Raw genomic sequence first — 12,611 nt, 5'->3', positions numbered from 1 at the left:
TAATGTATTGATTGAATGAACTGATACAGATAGATGGATACCTTTTTTTTCCTTTTAATTTGGGGAATATTGGGCTTCTCCAGAGCCCATCAGCTCCAAGTTGCTGTCCTTCAATCTAATTGTGGAGGGCGCAGCTCACTGGTCCATGTGGGAATGAAACTGGCAATCCTGCTATTTAGAGCTTGCGCTCTAACCAACTGAGCCATCCGGTCACCCCAGTTACTCTTTCTTTATTGACTTAAATGTTCATAGACATTTTCCTTTGTTTGCCTACTATGTGGTAGGAACCAAATTAATTGTTCAGTTAATCTTACAACTACTTTGTAAAGTAGAAAGTATTATCTCAGCTTCACAGATGAGAATATTGAGATTTGGAAAGGTTACCTAACTTGTCCAAGATTGTCCAGTTTACCAGTATGGTATTCAAATTTAGATCTATCAGACTCAAGAGCTCAGGGGCCAGCCGGTGGCTCAGGCGGTTGGAGCTCCGTGCTCCTAACTCTGAAGGCTGCCGGTTCGATTCCCACATGGGCCAGTGGGCTCTCAACCACAAGGTTGCCAGTTCAATTCCTCGAGTCCCGCAAGGGATGGTGGGCAGCGCCCCCTGCAACTAACAATGGCAACTGGACCTGGAGCTGAGCGGCGCCCTCCACAACTAAGACTGAAAGGACAACAACTTGAAGCTGAATGGCACCCTTCACAACTAAGATTGAAAGGACAACAACTTGACTTGGAAAAAAAAAATCCTGAAAGTGCACACTGTTCCCCAATAAAGTCGTGTTCCCCTTCCCCAATAAAATCTTTAAAACAAAAAAAACTCAGGTTTTTTCCAAAATATATTATCCTTTTGACCTATTTGATTGGTTTCTTCTATATTTTCATAGTATTTATTACTCAAGCAACTAGAAATGCATTTATTCTTGACTAATTTTACAAGTTGTTTTAAAAATCAGATTTATTGAGGTATAATTAACATACAATAAAACGCACTCCTTTAAAAGTGTACAGTTAGATGAGTTTTGACAGACGTATACAGTCATGTAACCTGCACCACAACAATCAAAATCTGGAACATTTCCATTACCACCCCACAAGTCCCTCGTGCCCCTTTTATAGTCAATCCCTCCCTGCCACTACTGATTTAACTTTTATCCTTGTAGTTTTGCTTTTTCCAGAATGTCATATAAATGGAATCCTATGTGTCTGACTTCTTTCACTTACCAAAATACTTTTAGGATTCATCCATGTTGTTGCAGATACCAGGTATCTGTTTATTGAGGGCTTGTGTTCATTGTATGAGTGAACCACAGTTTATCTAATTACCAGTTTGATGGACATTTGGGTTTTTTCCAGTTTTGGATTATTATGAATAAACTTGTAAACATTTATGTTCATAATTTATTTAGGTTTAGAATTTCTGGGTTAGTATGGCATTCTCTTGAGGGACTAGTTCATAGATCCCTTAGTCTTAGATAATCTAAAATGAGACATCTCACTGAGAATTCTGAGCCCGCTATTAGAAATTGGGGATGAAAAACGTGTTAACGGTTTTCAAAATTTGGAGGGTACTACATGGCTTGTGGGACATACTTTTTTTTTTTAATTAGCATGCTGTAGTAGTAGGAAGATAAATGGTAAGAAATGAAGTACAGTGAAAATGTAGTGCAATGGCAAACACTGAACTAAGTGTTCAAAAATTGAGTTCTAGTCCTTTAATCTGGTTTCTAGCTATAGACTTTGGACAGATTAATATCCTCTGCAAAAAGAAAAATGAAACTAACATTTCCAGATTTTTTTAGATATATATATATATATACATTATCTCATTTAACCCTCAAGACCACCATGTGAAGTACCTAAGACGTAGATAGTACTAGTGCTGTTTCACTGATGAGGAAACTGTGCTTCACAGAAGTGAAGTAACTGGCCGTGGTAGCAAAGCCAGTAAGTAGATGCTTGAGGCAACAGTTGACTCCCGATCAGTTTCCTATCTAGAAAATGGAGAGAATACCCACTTTGAGAATTAAGAGAATTATGTGATTACATCATTCAGAATTGCTAGTCTCTTCGTGTCCTTCCCTTTTTATAAAGGTCCTTCTTTCTCTGTCTCCTTGCTGTGCTATTCTGTTAACTATTATTAAGAGAAATCTAAACTATAGGTGCTAACCTTACCATGTTTTTTTAATTGCAAAAATTTATACAGTGTCTGAAGGCTGGTATAGTAGATGTTTCTTTTTATCATAAACATTAGAAAAACACTAAGTCAACCAACAATTAGAGTTTACAGTATAATCTAACAACCTGACAGATTGTTCTCACATGATTCCTGTTAGCACATTCTCTCCGTCATTTTTTCCAATGTGATGCTTTCTGCATTGCTTTGTGAAGTAGCTCAGAACTGCATTCTATTTCTGTGTCAACAACTAGCCCAATAATTTCTCACATTTAAAAATCAGCTTGGGCACTGATTTCTTCCATGTACAGCTTTTGCATAGCCAAGACTATACCTTTATGCCTTATGATTGTTTTAAATTATTGTAAGCAAGCAACTTGATGAACCTTTCCCCTTCTGTCATTGCTGTTTTGTGGGGTTGCACCAAACTTCATGAAAACTTATCAGCAGCTAACCATTGAAGAACTTCTTAAGATAGTTCTACCAATTTGTATTGTAAAGCCCCCCATGTATGAGCCGTGCAGCGTAAACACATCATTGGGTTTTCGTTCGCCTGGCTTTCCTAATGAGGGGAGAAATCTTACACAGCTGGGCAGCCGAAACTCCTTTCTGAACTGATTTATTTATGTAGCATATGCTTAGTTTGACACATTGCTTAGAAGAAGCAGAGACCTTTTTTAGTTAAATACTATACAATACTTCAAAGAACATTTTAGCCACACTATAATTGTTTAGCTTTTCTGGATACAAAGCTGCTGTTTGCTCTTTAAAAAACATTCCTGTCCTAGTTCTTTATATTATTGCTTTCAACGTGAGAGAGAATTAAGCTGAATACCTTTAGAAGCTCTTTTCAAAAACAAAGTTTAGTTTCAGAAACAGCTGCACATAATACTAGCAGTTTAAGATGTCGGCACAAACCAAGGGCAGATCATTCTGCTTTGATGTCGTTGGTGAGAAAGCAGTGACTTGGAGCCAGATCAGATTTTATTGTGGTCTGATATAAAGAACCTGTACTTTGAAGCCAGATAAATCTAGGTTTAAACCCCACTATGTGCTTGCTAGTATTTTTCCTTCAGTAGAGTTAAAACTACTCAGTTTGCTCAACTATGCTGGTGATAACAAGAACTCCTTGTTCAGGTTTGATTTCAGTAACTGAAAGTATGTATAGCACCTGGCATGTGGTAAATCTACCCATTAAATATTTCCTTTCCCTGTAACCTTGCCCCCTACCCCCTCAAAAAAATAAGTAACAATTTCCTTTATCATTCAAATGTGATTTGGTGGTTTTTAAAAAAAACCTAAATGTGTCTCATGCAGATTTGAAGATAGATGAGGGTAGCAGGTTGACCTGTCCATGGAGTACTGGGGGTGATTTGTAGCGCAAGCTCTGGACTATGGGAAGACTAGGTGGCCATATTAGGTAACACAAGCCAATAGTTTGAAAATGTACATGATTATAAACAGTGACTAAGATACATACCTTCAGTATGACTGAAGAAGGCAGATTCCAGTTTAATACTTATGGAGTACCCACATGGATAAGATATTCTGCTGAGAGAAGTGCTCTTTTGCCCTTCTGTCTTTCCTCTTCTTTCTGGGCTATGACACAGACACTGTGGCTGAGGCTTTGGTAGCTTTCTTGGGCACCGTGTGATGTAGAAAGATAGACAGTGCCTAGGTCCCTGATGCTGCAGGTTCGTGTTAGCTCCAGACTGCCTCCTTCTGGGTTTTGTCCAACGAAAGCCTCGTTGTCAAGTCACCCGCAGGAGTCCCCAATATGGGGTGTGGTGAAGGGGGAGAGACTTTATTCAGTGCAAACAGTTCAGTTGTGCCACAGCGTGGCTGTGGAACAGCACAGTTGTAAGACAGCTCAATAGTGATACCACTCAATTATGATAAGCACAGCTGTGGAACGGCTCAGGCAAGGCGCCCGGCTGAGGCAGCCTAGGCAAGGGGGCCCCTGTATTACAGCTCTGCTCCACTCTGACAAGACAGTTCCACGTCAGCTGACAGTTCCACATCAGCTGACAGTTCCAGTTCCACTGTTACAGCTCTAGATGGGAAACGCAGTCTTTGATGGAAACTTAAAGTGGGCTCCCATGAGGCAGAAGTGAAGGTGGCTTATATAGACAGTAGTGACCACCTGAGGTCCCTGATTGGTTCATTCTCATGCAGGTGAGGCCTCCAAATCCTCAGTTTGATTGGCCCAAAAAGCACTGTCCTGATTGATCTGAACGGAACCACTCATATTGGTTGGTAAAGATGCAAATAAGGATATAGCTGCACAGCTCCAATTGGACAGGGAGAGTCTCAGTCCTATTGGTTGAAATACGGTAGGAGCTCTCTTACAAGGGTCCGCTAGGCAGCAGGAGCACAGTGCAGGAGGCTTGGAGCCCAGTCTGGCTTTTCCTTGAAATGCAGCATGCGTGACAGACCTCTGCAAACAATGGCTGCTAGGCTCTAGTTATGAATTTGAGCCCAGTTAACCACAAGGAGTCCTTTTTGGCAGGTGTATTCTTCTTGGGGTCAACGGTTCCTTTTACATGAGTGAAAAATACCAATGGCTGGAACATAAAAGGATTTGTTTCTGGTGTCTGCTACTAGCAACAAAACCCGATCCCAACAGATTCAGAGAGCAGTCTGGGTACAGGTATCTGACTCCCTCTAACCACACACCTCCAGTCACCACTGAAATGATTAAATATATCAAAAATAGTACACCAGCACTGAAACTTGGAAAAGCAGTGTTCATATACCTGAAATATAGAAATGTCAAGAAATTTCTATTAGAAATAATGTAGATATTCCCACTGAAAGCAACTAGAACTCTTTGAAGAATGGCTGTTTCAGATCTTTAGCAGGAAGTATACATGATGACCTCAGGATATTTTGTCCTACAAGAAAGCAGGAAAGCTATCAGAAACTACTTGGGTTGTGTCAAAAGATGCGAGCTTGAAGAGATTTGCACTGACGAAAGATAGGATAATTTGAGCATCAAAAAGTAATAACTGCAATGGATAATGGATATGTCTAAAATTTGTGAGTTCATATATTACTGAAAAACTGTTTATTTTTGGAGGTTATTGGGAAGCCAATTCATTATTTCTAAAATTGGTAAATAAAAGGAAAGATTCAAGCATTAATTCTGCCTTTCCTATACAAACTATATACCTCAGGATAACCAAATAGATGGCAAGGGCGAGATTTTCTTTGCAGAAGTATTTCAGCTCATACATTAAGAAGGGCTGATAGGATTAGAATAGCACCATTTTTTTATCCCTAGTGAAACAGTCATCAGTGATTGCTAAAACTATTAGATGGACTGCTAATGGAGAACTTTATAATGGCTGGATCAGACTGACAACACCTCAACATACAGATTAATCCTAATGTAACAAAAAGAGAGACTATCAGATATTACACGCTTCCTAGTGAAAGTTCATACTTCTACCATAAAGTCTTCTTGCTGAAAAATCAAACCCTACGTTTATCAAGTTGTAGATCCAGGTACTGGTTTATAGGAAATAACCCAGGACAGAATCTGAGATAAGACTCTGCAACCACTAAAAAGAGGAATGTGGCGCTCAGTACAAGGCAACAGCACACTCTTGATACTGTCGACATAAGGAATGTCCATACCTGTGGGGAATTTTTATGAGCTTATTTGAGCCAAACTGATGACAATTGCCAGAAAGCAAATCTCAATGGATTGAGAAAATACTCCAGAAAATGGCCATTTTGCAGCTTATTTTATACATTAGAATAAAAGGAGGAGACATAAGGAGAGTTACATGAAATCCGTTAGTGGTAGATTCAGGGGGTGGGAGAAAGCAAAGTGGGAAAATCTCTGGGATTGGATAAAAAGTAAAACTAAAAGACACTTCGTTTACATTAGTGGGTACAAGATAGTTAATAATTAATATTTACAGCACATAGAGATGGTATGCAGAGAACAAAATAACAATGAGGGGTTCTGTGATCTTAAGGGACCCCAGATAGCCTAAGCAGTCTTCAGAAAGAAGAACAAAACTGGAAGGCTCACACTTCCTAATTTTAAAACTTACTACTACAAAGCAACAGCAATCAAAACATACTCTCTGTCATAATGACAGACATATAGACCAATGAAACAGAGTAGAGCGCCCAGAAATAAATCCTGGCGTATATGGCCAAATGATTTTTGACAGGAGTGCCAAGACCATCTAATGGAGAAAGGACAGTCTTCTTCAGTAAATGTTGCTGGAAAACTGGACATCCACATGCAAAAGAATGAAGTTGGACGCCTATCACACACCACATGCAAAAGTTAACTCAAAAATGTATCAAAGAACTAAATGTAAGACCTAAAACTATAAAATTCTTAGAGGAAAACATTGGACAAAAGCTTCACAACATTAGATTTGGCAGTGGTTTCTTGACTATGACACCAAAGGCATCGGCAACAAAAGACAAAATAGACAAATTGGACTACATGAAAATTACATTTTATTCATCAGTAAACACTATCAACAAAGTAGAAGGGCAACCCACAGAATGGGAAAAAATATTTGCAAATCATATATCTAAGGAGGGATTAAAATCCAGAATATATAGCGAACTCCTAAAACTCAGTAACAAAAAAACAACCGAATTCAAAAATGGGCAAAGGACTTGAATAGACGTTTCTCCAAAGTAGATGTACAAATGACCAATAAGAACAATAAAAAGATGCCCAACATCACTAATCATTAGAGAAACGTGTATCAGAACCACAATTGGATGCTACCTCACATACATTAGGATGGCTGCTTTTAAAAAGCAAAAACCAAAATAACAAGTGTTGGTGAGGATGTGGAGAAATTGGAACCCTGTGCGCTGTTGGTTGGTATGTAAATAATAAGTTAAAGCTGCTCTGAAAAACAAAATGGTGGTTCCTCAAAAACTTAAAAATAGAATTACCATGTGATCCAGCAATTCTACTTCTGGGTGTATATCCAAAAGAATTGAAAACAGGGTCTTGAAAAGATATTTGTACACCCATATTTATAGCAGCATTGTTCACAATCTCCAAGAAGTAGAAGAGCCCAAGTATCCATCAATTGATGAATAGATAAGCAAATGTGGTATATAGATACAATGCAATGTTATTCAGCCTTATAAAGGAAGGCAATTCTGACGTGCTACAACATGGATGAAACTTGAGGTCATTATGCTAAGTGAAATAGGCCAGTCACAAAAAGACGAATACTGTACACGTATGATTTCACTTATACGAGATACTTAGAGTAGTCAGAATCATAGACACAGAAAGTAGATTGGTGGTTGCCAGGGTCTGGTGGGGAGAGAGGAATAGGGAGTTGTTGTTTAATCCTTAATGAGTTTCAGTTTTACAAGATGAGAGTTATGGAGGTGAATAGTGAATAGTAGTGATAGTAGTACAACAGTATGAATGTATTTAATACCACTTAACTGTACACTTAAAAATGGTTAAGATGGTAAATTTTATGTTATGTGTATTTTACTATGATTTTTTTTTTAATTGGAAAAGAAAAAAGAATGTGAGCTTCCACATTGTGGGCTAATAGAAGACACCAACCAGATAGTCGCAGCTCTTCTTGCAAATAGCGCACAGTACAAATGCGCCTTCCCCCAACTCCCAAGTTCTATTTTGAGTGTTCATTTATACAATTAATATATTCTTTATTGGAAGGTTATCCTTTATTGCTGCAGTTTGAAGCTTTTCATTTTTTGTTTTCTTGTTTTTGTTAGTTTTAGGTGTACAAAATAATGATTAGACATTTACACCCCTTCCAAAGTGATAACCCCCCAAGTCTAGTACCCCTCTGACATCGTACGTAGCTATTACAATACCATTGACTGTATTCCCTATGTTGTACTTTATATCCCGTGACTGTGTGTTTGTGTGTTTGTGTAATTTTAGTTGACATTCAATGTATTTTATATTAGTTTCAAGTATATAGCGTAGTGGTTAGGCATTTATATAAATTACGAAGTGATCCCCCGGATAAGTCCAGTACCCATCTGACACCCTACATAGTCTTTACATCGTTATTGATTATATTCCCCATTTTTCATATTTTCATTTTTGTTTTGTGTTTTTTTCCTTCATGGCAATGGGTATGTTTACAGGAGAATAGCAGATAAAGCAAAAGTATTGGTTTAAGTTGCTTCAAAGCAGATTTCTGTTGAGTAACTGAGCAGATAAATTTGAGCTTTGATGTCACTGGTAGTTTCTGAGAGTAATTATATACATTCTATGTCCAAGAGTATACGTTCTTTCCAGAAATTAAACCAAGTAGAAAAAAAAGTTAAAAGCACGTATATTCCAGGTTGTGGTTTTTTTGTTGTTTGTTTTTTTTGGTATGGCTAATGAGACAATCTTGAAATGAAAATATTTTTATTTTAAGATTTATACCTTTTTACACTCTTAACTTTTTATACTAATGCTACTCTCCTTCTATATACTGCCACCTTAGGATTTTTAGAACACCGACACATACATTATTTTCAAAGCTTCAAATTAGCGTGGGTTGGTGATACTGTTATTATGCTCCATTTCTATCTCTGGAGAAAGGTTTTGCTTCCCCAAGTTACCCAGATCATCATCATAATTATTTGCAAAAATGCAGCTCTGTAACGCATTTGTAAGCTGTTGCTGGATTTGTGAGGCCAGTGGAAATCCTGTTTTCAAGGGCTTAATTATTTTAATCCACCTGGAGACAAGATATCTTTATTAGACTATATATGCATAAATATTCATAATTATGACTCTCACTTCTACTCTTATGTTAATATGGCATGTAATTATACTGTTGGATTTGAAGAAAGTTTAAAAATTCCATTCAAATATGCAAATAAATTTTTAGAATAACTAGATAACTTTTCCTAAAACTATGTTTTACCTTTGCAAACTATTGATTCAAGATTAAAATTCAACTTTGTCTAGAATAAGACCTGTCAGTGTTTGAATTCAATTCATAACTGTTAACCTGTAATAAATCAGAATATCTCCTGAGGAAGGGTAATAATCAGCTTCTGAAGTACAATATATATCTGTTCAAAGATACCCTATGACATGTCCATTAGTACACAAGGTTTGGAATCAAACAAACTTAAGTTCAAATCTCAAGTGAACTGTCAAATAATCAAATGACCTAGGGTAAATTACTTAACATCACAAAGCCTCAGTTTCGTCATCCATAAAATACGGAGAAACAATTTTTTTTTTAAATTTATTGGGGTGACATTTGTTAGTAAAATTACATAGATTTCAAGTGTACAATTCTGTATTACATCATCTATAAATCCCATTGTGTGTTCACCACCCAGAGTCAGTTCTCCTTCCATCACCATATATTTGATCCCCCTTACCCTCATCTCCCACCCCCACCCCCCTTACCCTCTGGTAACCACTAAACTATTGTCTGTGTCTATGAGTTGGAGAAACAATTTTTTATCATGTTTAAGTTCTCGTTTATTTTAGTATATGTGCTGCCGAAGCGAGCACTAAGTTCTCATTTATATTGGTTTTGTCCCTGTCCTCTTCCTTAGTGAAGCTCTTGTGGGCTGTTGTACCTTAGTCTTTTCATCTATGGAATGCAAATAATGTAATATACCATATACTCCAGCTCAATTTTGGGGGGATGTTTGCCCAGAAATATAATCTTATGTGAAGCATTGTGAGCCGCTTGTATCAAAGATTATTTTAACTTTGTTATTAAAAAAAAAAAAATGGACTAGCAAAATTACCTTCTCAGTTTGAACTTTATTGTAATTGACAGAGAATACTGCTTGTTTTCATTACTGGGAGAGGCCTAACCACCAGAAATATTAGACAGTTGAGTTAGCGCTATCACAGAATGCTTCACCATTTGCCTATAATTTAAATCTTGGTCTATCAAGCAGTAAACAGATGGAACATTACTAACAGCAGTAATTAAATTGTAAATCTATTTTAAAGAATTGGCAAATACACAACATCACAATCCATATTCAATTGTGTCCGTTATGTTCATTTTTATATGGATTATGACTTTAGAATACCCAAATATGGGAAAGAAAACAAAAATTGTCTATTTCAAATGTCTGTTATTTCTAAAATTGTATACTTAACAATGTTTGTTCATTTAACAAATCTTTATTGAATGCCTGCTGTAAACCAGATACATTTCTAGCCACTGGGGATCCAGGAGAAACAAATTCCAGGCCTCATGGAATTTAGATTCTAGTGGATTGAAGATGGCTAATAATCTGAATGTGTACACTTAATATCAGGTGGTGATAAACACTTTGAAGGAAAATAAAGCTAAATAAGAACATAGCGAATGATGGGGTGAGAGCTGTGATTTTAGATAGGGTGGTCAGAGGAAGCCTCTTTGATAAATTGACCCTTAAGCAGGGGCCTGAAGAAGTAAAGGAGCAAGCCAGTGGATATTTGAAGAAACAGTGCCAGGCAGAGGGAATGGCTATCGTAAATACCGTGATCTGGGAGCATGCTTGGCAGTCAATCTTTGACTCATTCCACCTTGAAGCTTTCCTTAACACCTTAGAAAGTTAAGGCAGAGTTACAGGTTTCCTTCTCTGTTTCACACCATAGAGGTTTACAGTTCTTGTCTCCTAACATTTTTTCTTTTTAACATAGATGTTTCCCACTAACCTGGCCTTTAGGGGTAGAGCCTTACCTGCTACACAGCAGCTGCTGAACTGATGCTGATTGAACCGGTCAGTTTGATTATCTATTGAGCAACTCCTTCCGTTTACTTGGTACCAAAGAATTATAGCAAATGTAAATTGTTAGGTATATAAATAAGAGAAAAGAATGAGCAAGCAAGCCTTTAGTCTACATTATTCAGAGAAAAGAAAAAGCCAATAATTTTTTTCAATGAAATCTTTTACAAGTTTATTTAAAGGTTGTTTTTAACTGAAATATAATCTTCATATTTTAAAAACGTGATATCCACAGGTTTAATGTTTACTGAATTACTCTAATAGTTACTTGAAATACTCAGGAAAATGAATTTAGAAAGTAAGGTATAAATGTTCTTTGAATTGCAAATCATTTTAAAAGAGAACAGTTTGCTCTCCCAAAGGAAAACTAAGTTATATTTTGCTTTCTCTAATTTGTAACTATTTCTGCTAAGAAGTTTTTCCACGGTTTATTTATGATGCTTACTGAATGTTATTTTGTTTTAGGTCTCCAAAGTTACTAAAACCAATTTCTATTGCATTATGTTTCTAATAAAATAAATCTTTAGGGTCAGCAATAGATGAGGTTTCAAGGTTTTTGAATTTAAGGGGTTAGTAACTTTTTTTTTTTTAACTTGAAAGGTTAATCTAATCTAGTTCATGGAGGTGGCAAAAGCTTTAAAGTGAGTAGGAAGCTTATCACCACTCAGCAGAAAACCCTCGTTTTCGCTTTTAAAGTTACTATCGTTTATACTTAGCAAAATGTCAATGCAGTCCCCTTGAAATTTGAAAGTTTCTGTCAGTTTTCTACAGTTTGAGGAACATTATCATAAAATGATCACTTTTACCTTTAATAAGCTAGTTAACACTGCATATCATGCTCCAGGTTTTCTCTCTCTATCTGTCTATCTCCTCTGTCTCTCCTCCTTCCCCCCAAAAATCTCAGTGCCTATTTTGAAAACTAAATATAGACATTTTTAACTTAAAATTTATATTTCTTTCAATATTTTAACAAAATTGACTTTGATCTTTTTAAATTTTATGGTTAAAAACTGTAAATATAATCATGGAAAATTAGAAAATAAAGACATATATGTATTGTTTTCTAAAGTGAGAATTTACTGTATTGCTGTTTTTTAACCTCCTTTTTAAAATTAATCTCCATATGTCCTTCCTGCTTTCCTTCTTTTTAAATCCATGTCAACTTTCGCAGCTGGTTGTTATAGCTCGTACATCTCTTTAAGAAAAACTAACCCAGTTCCCTTTTTCTTTTCATACCACTAGTGAGTACAGGATGTCTCACCTTCTAAATGTGTCTGGTTGCTTCCACATTTAACTTGTTCCTCTGTCCCTTCTATTTTCTGTTAACTAGAAGTTAAATCTTAAGGCCTGAGAGATCCAAGTTAATCATTTTTGGTTGGGATATAGGATAGGTCATGTACGTCTTATTGTAACTCATCAAAACACATCATATCTGGATGAGCCACTACTAATGAAACTGAATTTGACCACAGAGTTAGGGTAATGACCATCCAATCCTTCATTGTAGAGTTTCATGTTTTTCTCCTTTTGACTAGAAAATAATGTATTTGGTGTTACTTTGCACAGTATGAATCTCCAGGTACCTATCAAACATGTACCTGAATATAATACTTCCCTAAATTAGTAATTTCATGAGGGATCCAATAATATTAATTTTCTGATTTTTTTTTTAAAAAGTTTACATTATTAGCCATGTTTTTCTGTAAAATGG

The 12,611-nt window shown here is 36.5% G+C and overlaps 1 protein-coding gene across 3 annotated transcripts in view; it reads left to right on the top strand.

Moving 5' to 3' along the window:
• GLCE (glucuronic acid epimerase) overlaps window positions 1-12,611 on the top strand; it is a 94,050-nt gene that overhangs the window by 66,355 nt on the left and 15,084 nt on the right. The window contains exon 1 of one of the 3 annotated variants that reach the window (XM_074327506.1): window positions 10,815-10,894. The exons of the other annotated variants lie outside the window; for them this stretch is intronic. The gene's annotated coding sequence lies outside the window, so the exon portion shown is untranslated. Of the gene's footprint in view, window positions 1-10,814; window positions 10,895-12,611 lie in introns of those variants that run through there. 3 annotated transcript variants of the gene reach the window in all.

This window comes from Rhinolophus sinicus, linkage group LG03, assembly GCF_036562045.2.
Source record: "Rhinolophus sinicus isolate RSC01 linkage group LG03, ASM3656204v1, whole genome shotgun sequence".
NCBI classification, from domain to species: Eukaryota; Metazoa; Chordata; class Mammalia; order Chiroptera; family Rhinolophidae; genus Rhinolophus; species Rhinolophus sinicus.
Note: the sequence above shows the minus strand (reverse complement) of the source record. Positions and strands in the feature narration are given on the sequence as shown.